This window comes from Lygodium microphyllum, chromosome 6 (assembly GCF_053477565.2).
Source record: "Lygodium microphyllum isolate KBCC chromosome 6, Lygodium_microphyllum_v1.1.10, whole genome shotgun sequence".
NCBI lineage: Eukaryota > Viridiplantae > Streptophyta > Polypodiopsida > Schizaeales > Lygodiaceae > Lygodium > Lygodium microphyllum.
The window spans coordinates 98020436-98033406 of record NC_141140.1 but is presented as its reverse complement, the minus strand read 5'-3'; the positions used below and the strand labels follow the sequence as shown (position 1 = coordinate 98033406).

The 12971-nt window shown below is 37.0% G+C and overlaps 1 pseudogene; it reads left to right on the top strand.

Moving 5' to 3' along the window:
* The first annotated feature begins 3626 nt into the window (after positions 1-3626).
* On the top strand, positions 3627-4648 carry LOC148034843 (germin-like protein 8-2 pseudogene; annotated as a pseudogene).
* The last annotated feature ends 8323 nt before the right edge of the window (positions 4649-12971 follow it).

Below are 12971 nucleotides of genomic sequence, written 5' to 3'. Positions count from 1 at the left end.
TCTTGTTTAAAAAAAATCCAAAAACTGTAGAAAACTTCTAGATTAGGATGACATGCAAAAGAAAGAATGTAGCTTTCAGCCATATGTGAGGATTTTATGTAAAAAGAGATGGATGAAACTGCGCGCGTCGTGATCGTTGTTTTCAGGCAGTGAACAACACTCCCAAGTGGAAGATAAAGAAAGAGTAATCTGGAAGAATTTTTGCCAGGTGTGCTGGTATTTTATTCTCCTTTCGGAGTCAATGGAAGCATGAGATTGGTGGTCTGAGCAGCATAGAGGAAGGTATCATTTTTGTGTACAAGAGTTTTGTCTTCTCATAATGGAGAAATAAATTGACAGGCTTCAATTCTGTGAGTATTATTCTACGCCTTCTATTTCTTTCTGCGAGTATTCTTTCATATCTTCTCTTTCTTTCAATCCCTTCTCTTCCATCTACTCCACTCCTTGAATCTCCCTTTATCCTGCTGTCTCTTACCCCCTACGGTAGACTTTCGACCGCAAACTCTCTAACAGCGATCATACACTAAACAAGTTAATAAGAAAAAAAATCCATGAGTTTCAAAGTTGATGATTATGTTTGGTTACATATTGATAAGAGAAGATTGCAAAGTGTTGAGAAACGTCCTCTTGTTAAATTAGCACCTAGATTTTATGGACCTTTCAAAATCATTCACAAAATCAATGAAAATACATTTAAATTAGAACTACCCCCACATTGGAAAATCCATAATACTTTTCATATCAGTTTATTACGACCTTTAGAGGCCAATTACATGTCCACCCTGTCTATGAAAACCCTTCTTTGTTAAAAGAAGAAACTGAAATTCTTGAACCTGAAACTATTCTAGACTCTGCTTTTATGACCACTAGAACTAGCCGTAGATATTCTAGATATTTGGTTAAGTTTAAAAATCATCTTGTTGAAGACGCCCAATGAATGCATGCATGTGACCTAAGTTCTTACCCGTCACTAGGTACACTTATTTATTGAAGCGCTTGAAAAATATTGATTATTTTGTATGCACATAGACGCTAAGTTTAAATATTTTGTTATTGGACATTGTATTTAGGCATAATCTGACTTTTAGGATACCCAACCGCTTTATTCTTTATTTGGACAAAAGCAAACACAAAAGCCAAAGCATGCTAATTGTAAATTGGGCTATTTTTGAGCTTGCTTCGTATTTTGCAAAACCTTTTTCTTACTTTACGAGTTTTAGTAGAGTTTTTTATTCTTGGGGACCTTCCGACGTTCACTACGTGTGCATACAACAATTTGTGCTCTATCATCTAAGTGCGACTTCAATCTTTGTGGATACAAAGATTTTCTAACAAAGGATGCTTTTCTCCATAGTAGAACATATAGATTACCATAGTATTCTACATAGATAGGGCTTTGTCCATCCAGCTAAACATGCAAGTGTGGTAACTACTAGGACCATGAGTTGCATAGTGGTATTTGTTGATACAAGGGGCCCAACAACTATATGTGATGTTAAAACATGCAAAAGGAGCTACCATTTTTTGTCTTATCTACAAATTCTTCTAGAAAATCGAACCAATGACGTAGAAGCCACGTACAAGTGGCAAGAATACTTCCATTAGTGTATGGGTATTAGGCTTTTAGTTGTTGCATTCAAGCTAGGAAGTGAAACCCCACTAACAAGAGAAAATTCTTACAAGTTAAATAGTAATTACAATCTTTTCTTGCCAAAGGATATGTTGTAGTGAGGAGGGTTCACTTATGTGTGTTTGGTTTTCCATTCTCATATACACTACGCATAAGGACAACTAAGACTTCTCTTAAAGGATTTGATTAGTATATGCTGATGTGGTGCTACTTTTCTTGTTCACTCATAAAGATGAGATTATAAAGAAAATTTCATCGTTACCATCATTCTAACACATCATCTTCAAAGTAAGAGATTTCTAATTGCTCTACACCATAAAGGTCTCTATAAAATGAGTCTATTAAGCTTATTTCACTTTCCCATATGCACATATGGTTGATGTTCACAAAAGCTAAATACCTACTCGTTTGTTTTCAGATAACCTTGTGTGTGCAGTGTAATAGAGTTGCATTATAATCCATAACTACTCCACTATTTTAGAAAATGCTTGCTTGCAAGTGTTAAAACTTAGCTATAGAAATCTTTTGAACTTCTATTAAACATCCTTGATCACTATTTTGTTAGTACACATGCATGAGTACATATTCCTATATGGAGAGGTATTTGGAAAGGTTATGTCTTTAACATGCATACATAGGCATGTCTACACACAAATATAAATACGTATCCATGTGTAACTTGCATGTGTATTGCTCATCCCCTCGAGGCAGTTACTCTTGAATATATGTGTGTATCACATGGGTTCAAAATAAGCAATTTTAAAAATACTAATTTTACAAATTTTTTATATAAAAAAGGGTGTCATATAAAGGAGTTACTTATAGATTGAATAAATAAGGGTTACTTTACTAAAAATATCGATTTTTTCCAAAGTAAAATTAAAAAATACTTTTTGTAAATTTTACTAAGTAAAATACCATTTTCTTTGAGCTCACATGGTATTTTACATTTATTTAAGAAAAAATCACACATAAGATTATGTATAACCAAGCCTTAAACACACATGATACAAAGCATATATATATAGTAAACCCTTTGAGCCCATTCTCCACTTGCACATATCTATGCACACGTGCACATACACACACATAGAGTTGTTAAGGAAACTCCTAAACCAAATCAAATATACATAATATAACATGATAGAAAAATTTTCAAGAGATCTTTATGTATATCTTACTATTAATTTGTAAAATAAAAAATTGAGACAAAGCAAAACAAGAATTTGATATGTGTAATTTGAGTAACTCATTTCTTAAGTTTTCTCCAAAATTCTTTATTATTTGAGCACCTTTACAACTATTTCTATGTAAATTTCCCATGTGGTTATTATATTTGAACTTAGCATCTACTTTTACCTTAGCAAGCGCTTATGATTACATCACCTCGTTACATTGTAGAATAGTGTTTCCCATAAAAATAGAACTCTTGACCTTGGGTTTATTACACCATCTCTCTACATTCTACCTAGCAAGTCTTGGGATATATTGCATTACCTTGCACATTACAAAAATAGCGTTAGTTTATGCTACCAATCACAACATTAGATGGGTTAATGATATAAATATGAAAATCCCGAGCCTCACACCTTGTAGTGGCCATTTTCCATAAACGGGCAACGCTCATGAAAACATGTTTTCTATCCATCTTGCGAAATGATTAACTACCAAGTCGTAGGCCGAGCGATCGGACGCATTCCATGAACGCGTGGACGACGACTTCATAGGTATTTTACATAAGATAAATACTTTCTGCATACACGCAGGATGAAAAGTAGAGTCTCTTATTTTAATGTTAATCAGGCCGGACGCGCGTGATTGGATCCACAAGAGCGTGAAAGACCTGGTAAACAAGCTGATGACCTGGTATACGAACGATTATCCACGCAAGCTCATGACCTGGTATACGAACGATTATCCACGCATCTAGCTCGTACTACTTATATGGAATCGAAGGCTCCATCTTCCCACCATGCGATCAGCGGTGCAGCAGTTGTTCATTCCTAGACGTTAGAAAGCCGCGCTTGTGCTTGCTGAAAACCGTGATCTGCTAATACAGTATTCGCCGATCGGAAGAGGTTAACTAGCTAGTAGAGAACCATTCGGGCCCCTGCTTTCTCATAGCTACCGTCCTGCACTCACCATACGCAATACTGTATCCATGGCATCATCACTAAAGCTTGCTATGCTAATTGTAGCTATCACATTGGCGCAGCAGCTCTTCCACCCGATAACTCGCACTGAGGCGGCGGACGAGGACCCCTTGCAGGACTTCTGCGTGGCTGATCAGGGGGCGCAGGCGGCCGGAATCACAACCGTGAACGGTCTGCTGTGCAAGAATCCCCAACAAGTGCAGGCCAAGGACTTCGCCTCTCCTCTGCTTCGCCAGCAAGGCCAGTTTAACAAGGCGCTCGGCTCCGCTGTGCAGCTGGCGTCGGCCCTCACCTTCCCTGGACTCAACACCCAAGGCCTGTCCGTGGCCCGCATAGACTTCGCGCCCAATGGTGGGCTCAACCCTCCACACGTCCACCCGCGTGCCACCGAGGTTCTCTTCCTTGCCGAGGGCACGCTTGTGGTAGGCTTCGTCTCCACCACCAACAACACCCTCTTCCAGCAGACCCTGTACAAGGGCGATCTCTTCGTCTTTCCCCGCGGCCTCGTCCACTTCCAGATCAACCCGGACAAGAAGAAGCCTGCCCTCGCTATCTCCGCGCTCAACAGCCAGAACCCGGGCACCTCCCAGGTCGCCCCCGCTCTGTTCGCCGCCATGCCTCCCCTGCCGGAGGACGTGCTGCAGACCGCCTTCGCCATCGACAAGGACGAGGTTTATAGCCTCGTTAAAAGCGTCGCCACCACACTGCCGTGATGGTACTAATACGTGTCACACCATCTCAACACATCATTGCTGCACAGTCGAGGTTTACAGCCTCATTAAGACTCGCCACCACAATCCCGTTATCATGCTAATATATCCGTCATCACCACCCTCCCGTGGTCATCCTGATATCTATGTCGCACTAAGTTAACACATTATTGCTATACAAATCAATATTCTTAAGCATTATTGTTATAGAATCGATATTCTTGCCGCTACATTTCTTTGATACTTGACACGCAACACCTACAAATTTGGAAATCGTAAAAAGTAATCCATCCGGAGGTCACAAAATTTTGAGCTTTCATGTTCCATGATTCCCAAGTCTATTTATGAAAAAAAATATCAAAATGGAAAGCACAAAAAACGTTATGCAAGAAAAGCCCATCTACGCAATATAGTTACCATGAATATTGCAATAATTGCTATTATTACTACCTTATTGAATTTTCAAACTTCCTTTTATGCAAACGAAGCACTATGAATTTTACTTAAAAATTGACATTCAATTTATGAAGTTTAAAATTTTGCATGTGATATAGAAAATATAGTTTCCATGAACATTGCAATAACTACTATTGTTGTTTTTTGCTACCAGTAGTGCTCTGATAATTGTTGCTCCTCCTCCTCCTCCTCATAACACTACTACTATGATTTCTCCTTCTACTTTGCTACTATTAGTATTGTTATTGCCATTGCTACTAGATTAGGTGTCACTAGCCAATGTGGTACATATCAAGTCTTTATGTTGACAAGCACACTTTCACCATATAGAAATGATAGACACATTCAAACAATAAAGGCAATTATAATTGTATGGAATAAATGCACTAATGTATCTTTATCTTTGATGCTTCCTTGGAAGTCCACCTTATAGAATATGTAAGATACCACGTAAGTTCAAAAGAAAGGATATTATATCTCATAAAATTTACAAGATTATATTTACAGATAGGGTTTTTCAATTAAAATTTGAAAAAAATGTGTAAGTTTAGTAAAGAAAAAGGTGTTATTTTAGGGTCTTATAGCATATAAAGAAATGGTATTTCTTAATATCCTTTGAATGCATGTTATATAGATGAATACTTATAGATAAACCCCCTGAGCTACTTCACACTCTAGAACCAACTCTAATAAAATGGAGATAAGAATGCAAGAGTGAAAGAAAGCAAAAGACTTGATTGTGTTCATTGTTGTACAAGTAATGCTTATATATAAGGATGCCTCATAAAGAGGTCAATGTGAAAGGTGGGTGGTTAGTGGAAAAAAGTATCCACTTAGTAGATGCTATATGATAAGATGATCATAAATGAGAAGATGTGGAATGGGTAATCTTTGTTGACTTTTGAAGGCTTACATTTAAAGATATTTGAATATTCTTCCAACATACCTTCTTAAATTGATGTGATAATTGATGCTTCTCCTCCTCATACTACTGCTACTATGATTTCTCCTTCTGCTTTGCTACTATTAGTATTGTTATTGCCGTTGCTACTAGATTAGGTGTCACTAGCCAACGTGGTACATATCAAGTCTTTATGTTAGCAAGCACACTTTCACCATATAGAAAGGATAGACACATTCAAACAATAAAGGCAATTATAATTGTATGGAATAAATGCACTAATGCATCTTTATCTTTGCTGCTTCCCCAAGGAGTCCACCTTATAGATGATGTAAGATACCACATAAGTTCAAAAAAAATGGTATTATATTTTGTAAAATTTATAAGATCATATTTACAAATAGGATTTTTTAATTACAATTTGAAAAAAATATGTAAGTTTAGTAAAGTAAAAGGGATCATTTTAGGATCATATAGCATATAAAGAAAGGGTATTTCTTAATATCCTTTGAATGCATGTTATATAGATGAATACTTATAGATAAACCCTCTGAGCTACTTCACACTCTAGAACCAACCCTAAGAAAACAGAGATAAGAACACAAGAGTTAAAGAAAGTAAAAGACTTGATTGTGTTCATCGTTGTACAAGCAATGCTTGTATATAAGGATGCCTCTTAAAGAGGTCAATGTGAAAGGTGGATGATTAGTGAAAGATGCCACTTTTGAAGGATTACACTAAAAGATATTTGAATATTCTTCCAACATACCTTCTTAAATCGAGAAAAGACAAATTAAAAATGATTTCAAGAAAAGGAGTTACTACTTTTTATCCCCTTATAGAAAGGAATGGGTTGCAAGTACAAAAAATGATGTCAATAGAAATCAGGAGCATTAGAGGTGAGACGAAATTTTTCATGAGTGACAAGTTTTGTGAAAATGTCTATCTAGTAAGAACTAGGCACATACTCAATGTGAAGATAGCTCTCCTAATATAAATATTTTACAAAATGGAAACATAAACTAATGTGTTTGAGTTAGTCAGAATTGACATCACCTAAAGTGATGAGTGTGATATAAGATTGATTATCAAAATAAGTGGTAAATTAAGCAACTTTGTAGTAGAAGTCTGATTCCTAGATCATAATGTGATATAATTTTACTTGTTGGCACTCCAGATAGAAGAACCACCCATGAGAAGCAGGTAGCCATCGGTAGTCAATCTATGAGTGAAAATATCACCTCTCCAATCAGCATTACAACAGGCACAGAGGGTATCTTGGGATGGAAGGTGATACTTGAGGCTCAAGCATAAGGAACTTTTAATCATTTCCTACATAGGAAAAACTAGGGAATCCCCTATCAAATCTATAGATAAAAACACACATAAGTAGGGAAAGTATTTAGGGAAAATGGAATATTTCCTAATTAGAGAAACTAGGAAATCACATAGGAAGTTTCCTACATAGAAAGGGAAAATTCCCTTCAAAGAAAACTTTTCTATATAGGGAAAATTTTCTACATTGCGAAATGTTCCATTTTTTCTAATATTTACTTTTCCTACCTACATTTATTTTTTACTAGAGAAATGATAAGGAAAACCCTTTTCTTCTTTCATATGTAGGAAAAATTTCCTATGTGCAGAAATTTTCATACATAGGGAATTTTCCTATGTTTCCCCACATAGGAAAATTTCCCTACATTTGATAGTTTTCCTACATAATAAATTTTTTATGTTACTGTAGTTTCTCTCTAATTCGAAATGTTACATTTTTCCTAGTTTGCACATTCCTACTTCTATGAATTTATAAGTAGAAATTATACACTAAATTTAAAACTAGGATATACATAGATTGTTTAGTTAATTTCAAATAGGCCATAATGTACATCTAATAGTTTAGATAGTTTTTCCCTAAATACAACTCTTGATGAATGAAATTCTTGCGTATGACGAATGTGCAACATGTTGAGAGAGAGAGAGAGTACGAGAGAGATACACAAGACATGCTCCCAAAGAATGATTCATATTGATGTAGAGTTAGTATATATATAGGTGAGACCCAAGTCAAGTGAGAGATGATATATATAGTTGTAACATCCCCACTCAAACAAAGGTCTCTGGCTGCGAGTGAAAAAACCCTTGGGGAGAACAAGGGAAAAACCCGAGCCCCTACACATACCTACGATACAAAAATGATTTACTATAAAGTTTTCTTGAATACAATGATACATGCCTCAATCAGTGAGACAAGAACTTGGAACAATACCAAGTTCATGTCTTAATGAGCTAAAGCGAGCTTCACTAAGAGCTTTTGTGAAGATATCTGCAACCATTTGATCACTGGGACAATGCTCCACCATAATGGAACCTTTCTTGACTTCATGTCGAACATAATGATAATGAATAGCAATATGCTTTGATTTACTATGTTGTATATAGTCTTTGGTAAGACTAATAGCACTTTGGTTATCGCATCGAAGAGGTGTACTAGATGATGAAGGATGTCCCAAATCTGCAAGTAGTTGTCGAAGCCAAACTAGCTCGCGAGCTGCTAATGATGCAGCAACATATTCGGCTTCAGTTGTAGAAACCGCAACACATCGTTGTTTCTTGCTGGACCAAGAAACCAAACATCCATTTACAAAGAAACAATTCCCACTTGTAGATCGCATGGATAAGTGTGAACTTGCCCAATCAGCGTCTGTATATCCAATAAGGTCAAGAGAAGTTGAAGAAGATAAAGAAGAATCCTCTTGACGACGATAAATAAGACCAAATTCCTTAGTACCCTTGAGGTACTTAAGAATACGGTTTGCAGTACTCCAATGAATAGTGGAAGGGGAAGAAAGATACTGTCCCAAAAAGTTAGCCTTGGTAGAGCTTGAAAGAATGGGAGTGTTAGCAGAGTGCGCATTTGTCAACCCAAACTTCTTAACAATATCATTAATAAAATTTGTCTGGCGAAGAAGAAGAATGCCTTGTTGTCGGTGTCGTTGAACTTGAATACCCAAACAAGAATGTATCTCACCAAGATCCACCATTTCAAATGCACTCGATAAAAGCTTCTTCATAGCATCCAAGAAAGCAATATTATTTGACACAAGAATAGTATCATCAACATATAGAGCAAGAATAATAAAATATTTATCCTCCCTTTTGATGTAGAGATTTGGGTCAGCAAAACATGCAACAAAACCTTTAGATGTGAGGAACTGATCAATCTTAATATACCAAGCACGAGAGGCTTGCTTCAATCCATATAATGCACGATGAAGTTGACATACAAGATGCTCCTTTCCTGCAATCATAAAACCTTCAGGTTGCTCCATATAGATTTCTTCTTCAAGATCTCCATTGAGAAAAGCCGTTTTAACATCCATTTGGTGAATTTCTAGATCAAATAGTGTTGCAAAAGCCAAAATCATACGAACAGTTGTGGAGCGCACAACGGGAGAAAATGTTTCTTGATAATCTACTCCTGCAATCTGTGAGTAACCTTTTGCAACAAGTCGTGCTTTGAACTTATCAAACGAGCCATCAGCTTTGGTCTTGGTTTTATAAACCCATTTACATTTGATAGGAACACGATTTGGGAGGAGTTCAGTAAGAATCCATGTACCTTTGGAGATTAAAGAATCGTACTCAGCTTGCATAGCTTCTTGCCATTGATCCCTTTGAGACGAATTGATAGCTTCCATATACGATATTGGATCGTCTTGGACAGACATAGCATCATCAAAGACATCATATTCAATAGAATAGAATCCATGCTCTATCTCAATAGGAAGATCAACATAGATCTCCAAATTTTCATCAATTTTCTTTGGAGGTGAAGGAGGTTTATGATCATCAGAATTAGTAGAATCACAAAGCAAGTAAGGAAATGCACTAAGCAAAGATTGTGTATCATCTGAAACATCTGACGACCATGTGCCACCCATAGTCTTCTCATCAAATATAGCATCACGACTAATGATAACCTTTTGAGAAGAAGGATCATAAAATTTGTAACCTTTGGAATGATCTGAATAACCAAGAAAAATAACCTTCAAACCTGGAGGATCCAACTTATGTCGAGTGTCCTTGGGCACATGAATATAAGCAATCCAGCCAAATGTGCGAAAGTGAGAGACTGAAGGTGTCTTCCCTGTCCAAACTGTTATAGGAAGTTTACCAGCAGGTGCAGTAGTTGGAAGATGATTTTGAATAAAAACAGCTGTTAGAAGTGCTTCAGTCCAAAACTTTCGAGACAAACCAGAGTGTATAAGCATGCAACGTATAGCATTAAGAATCGTGCGATTTTTGCGTTCAGCAACACCATTTTGCTGAGGAGAATAAGGAACTGTAAACTCATGATGAATACCTTGATCCTTACAGAAGTCATCAAATAGATTGGATACATATTCACCGCCGTTGTCACTGCGAAGCGTCTTTATAGAGAATCTAGTTTGAAGCTCCACACTTATCTTGTATTGTTTAAATATAGATAAAGCCTCAGACTTATGTCGAAGAAGATAGACATGTGTGTACCGTGAGAAATCATCAATGAAAGTTATAAAATATCGATATTGAGACTTTGAGGCAGGAAAAGGACCGCAAATATCGGTATGAACCAAATCCAAGAGAGCACAGGAATGTGACGAAGTAGAAGTGTGGAAAGGCGAACGATGGTGTTTTCCAAGTGCACAGTACTCACATATTCCCATACGTGGATGAGATTTAAGATCCATACCTTGCACAAGACCATGACGATGAAGATCAAGAATTTTGGCAAAATCGGAGTGTGCTAATCGTTGATGCCATAATTTGCAATCTGCATCTCCAGGGGCAGTAACAACATTTGCAACTGTATCATTCAATGATGGCTCAAATAGATTACCATGTCGAGGAGCCACTGCTATAGTATGCCCGTCTTTCTCTATACGACATTGATTATGATCAAATCCAACAAACAAACCAAGATCAACTAGACGAGCAACAGAAAGAAGATTTCTTTGCAAATCTGGAACATGAAGAACTCCTCTTAATATTCTAGTGGATGAAACAGTCCCCAGATATAAATCACCCACTCCTTTGACTTGACAAGTCGTATCATCCGCAAGATAAACAAACTTCTTGACAGGAAGAGAATGATAATTGTGAAGCCACTGTGATTGGTATGTCATGTTTCCAGTGGCACCTGAATCAACGATGAATAGAGAACCATCATGAACATGAAGTACCTTTTCTGGAGAGATATCATAATGGACAAAATTGAGCTCCTGATGAGTATGATCATCATCAGTTGTAGTTTGTTGAACAATATAAGCTCGAGAACGTTCTTCATCATATCTGCGTTTGTAACAACGACGAGATGGATGATCTGTGTGTGCACAATAATCACAAGGAGGAAAACTTTTGGACGAGCGAGGTTGCTTTGTAGTAACTCCATGCTTCTCATCATATTGACGTGCCCAGCAATCAGAAGCCACATGACCTTTCTTATCACAATAAGAACAATGTTTGTTAGGATAAGCAAGACGAGAAGATTTACTACCTGGATTAGGGCGTCCACCCTGCTGAAAACGTGAAGCAGGACGCTTGCGAGCAACAAAAGCAGCATCAAAATCCCTTTGTTCTCGAGTGACCAAAACAGCATCAGATTTTTCCAAATGATGCTCATGACGTTGAGAATATTCAATAAGAGATATACATGCTTTGTCAAAGTGGATATCATCCTTGTTAGACAAAATAGTGATGATATTGTCATATAAAGGATCTTTGATGGTATGAAGAAGTTGAGTAACAATCTGATTTTTAGCAATAGGAGCGCCAGCAGCACCAAGCTGATTGATAATGTCTTTAAAAGCCTCGATATGAGAGTGCATAGAGGTACCAACCTTATATTGAAGATTCTTCAAACAAGTTTGGAGATATAAAATTTCGGTGACCGATTTCTTCTCAAACGTTGAGATAAGATACTCTCAAATAGCATGAGAGGTTTCCAGATGAAAGACATCCAACATAAGTGAGTCAGGAAGTGCAGACAATATATAACGACGAGCCGCTTTGTCACGACGAATCCAATCAGTATGATCAATTTTCCATTGTTCAAATAATGGACCATCAGTAATCAGAGAATTGTTATTCATCACATCAATAGGTTGAACTGGGCAAGACAGGTCGCCCAAAACAATATCAAATAATTCGTCACCTTCAAGAATTAGCATCATCTTTGCTTTCCACCTAGGAAAGCCTTGTCCTTGGAAGAAGGGAACCGAACGTTGACCAGACGGATATCCATTAACAATTACGCAATTGGCCATGCCTGTATGTCGAGAGAAAACAAATAAGATGAGATCACAGAATCTGCAAACCATGATCAAGACGAGCGTAGTTGAGACGCATGACAATCAAAATAGGGATATGCACGTAAGAACGACGAAAAGTATTGAGTGACTAAAAAGAAAGCCCGAAATAGAGAGGCGTAACGTGCAAGACGAAACGACGCATATAAGAAAAGTGCTATTTCGGTCGGGAGCAAAGAACGTGAACGATAATAAAACATCGCTAAAAATAGCAAGATGTTTGCTTGTCGTAATCAACATCATTAACGAAGACGAGCGATTAATAAACTGTAATTGGGGATTAACGAACTGTAATTAGAAATACAGTTTTAAATAAAGAATCGTAGATTTGAGCAGAATTCCTGTCTTGAATCCTGAACTGTCATAACTTTTGATCCAGAACTCCGATTGACAAGCGGTTTTGACAGGATCCAGAACTCCGATTGACAAGCGGTTTTGTTTTTAAAGAAAAATTAACTAATACTTCTAATTTGAACAAGTTCATGTATCAAATCATCACTTGTGCAAAGAATTCAATCAAGTATAAACAATGAAACAACTTATCTTCCTTGTTGTTGCTATGCATCCATAGCTCTGATACCATGTTGAGAGAGAGAGAGAGTACGAGAGAGATACACAAGACATGCTCCCAAAGAATGATTCATATTGATGTAGAGTTAGTATATATATAGGTGAGACCCAAGTCAAGTGAGAGATGATATATATAGTTGTAACACAACATGCAATCTTTTCCTAACTACTACGTACTTAAATGAGATTATAGGTTTTTTTTCC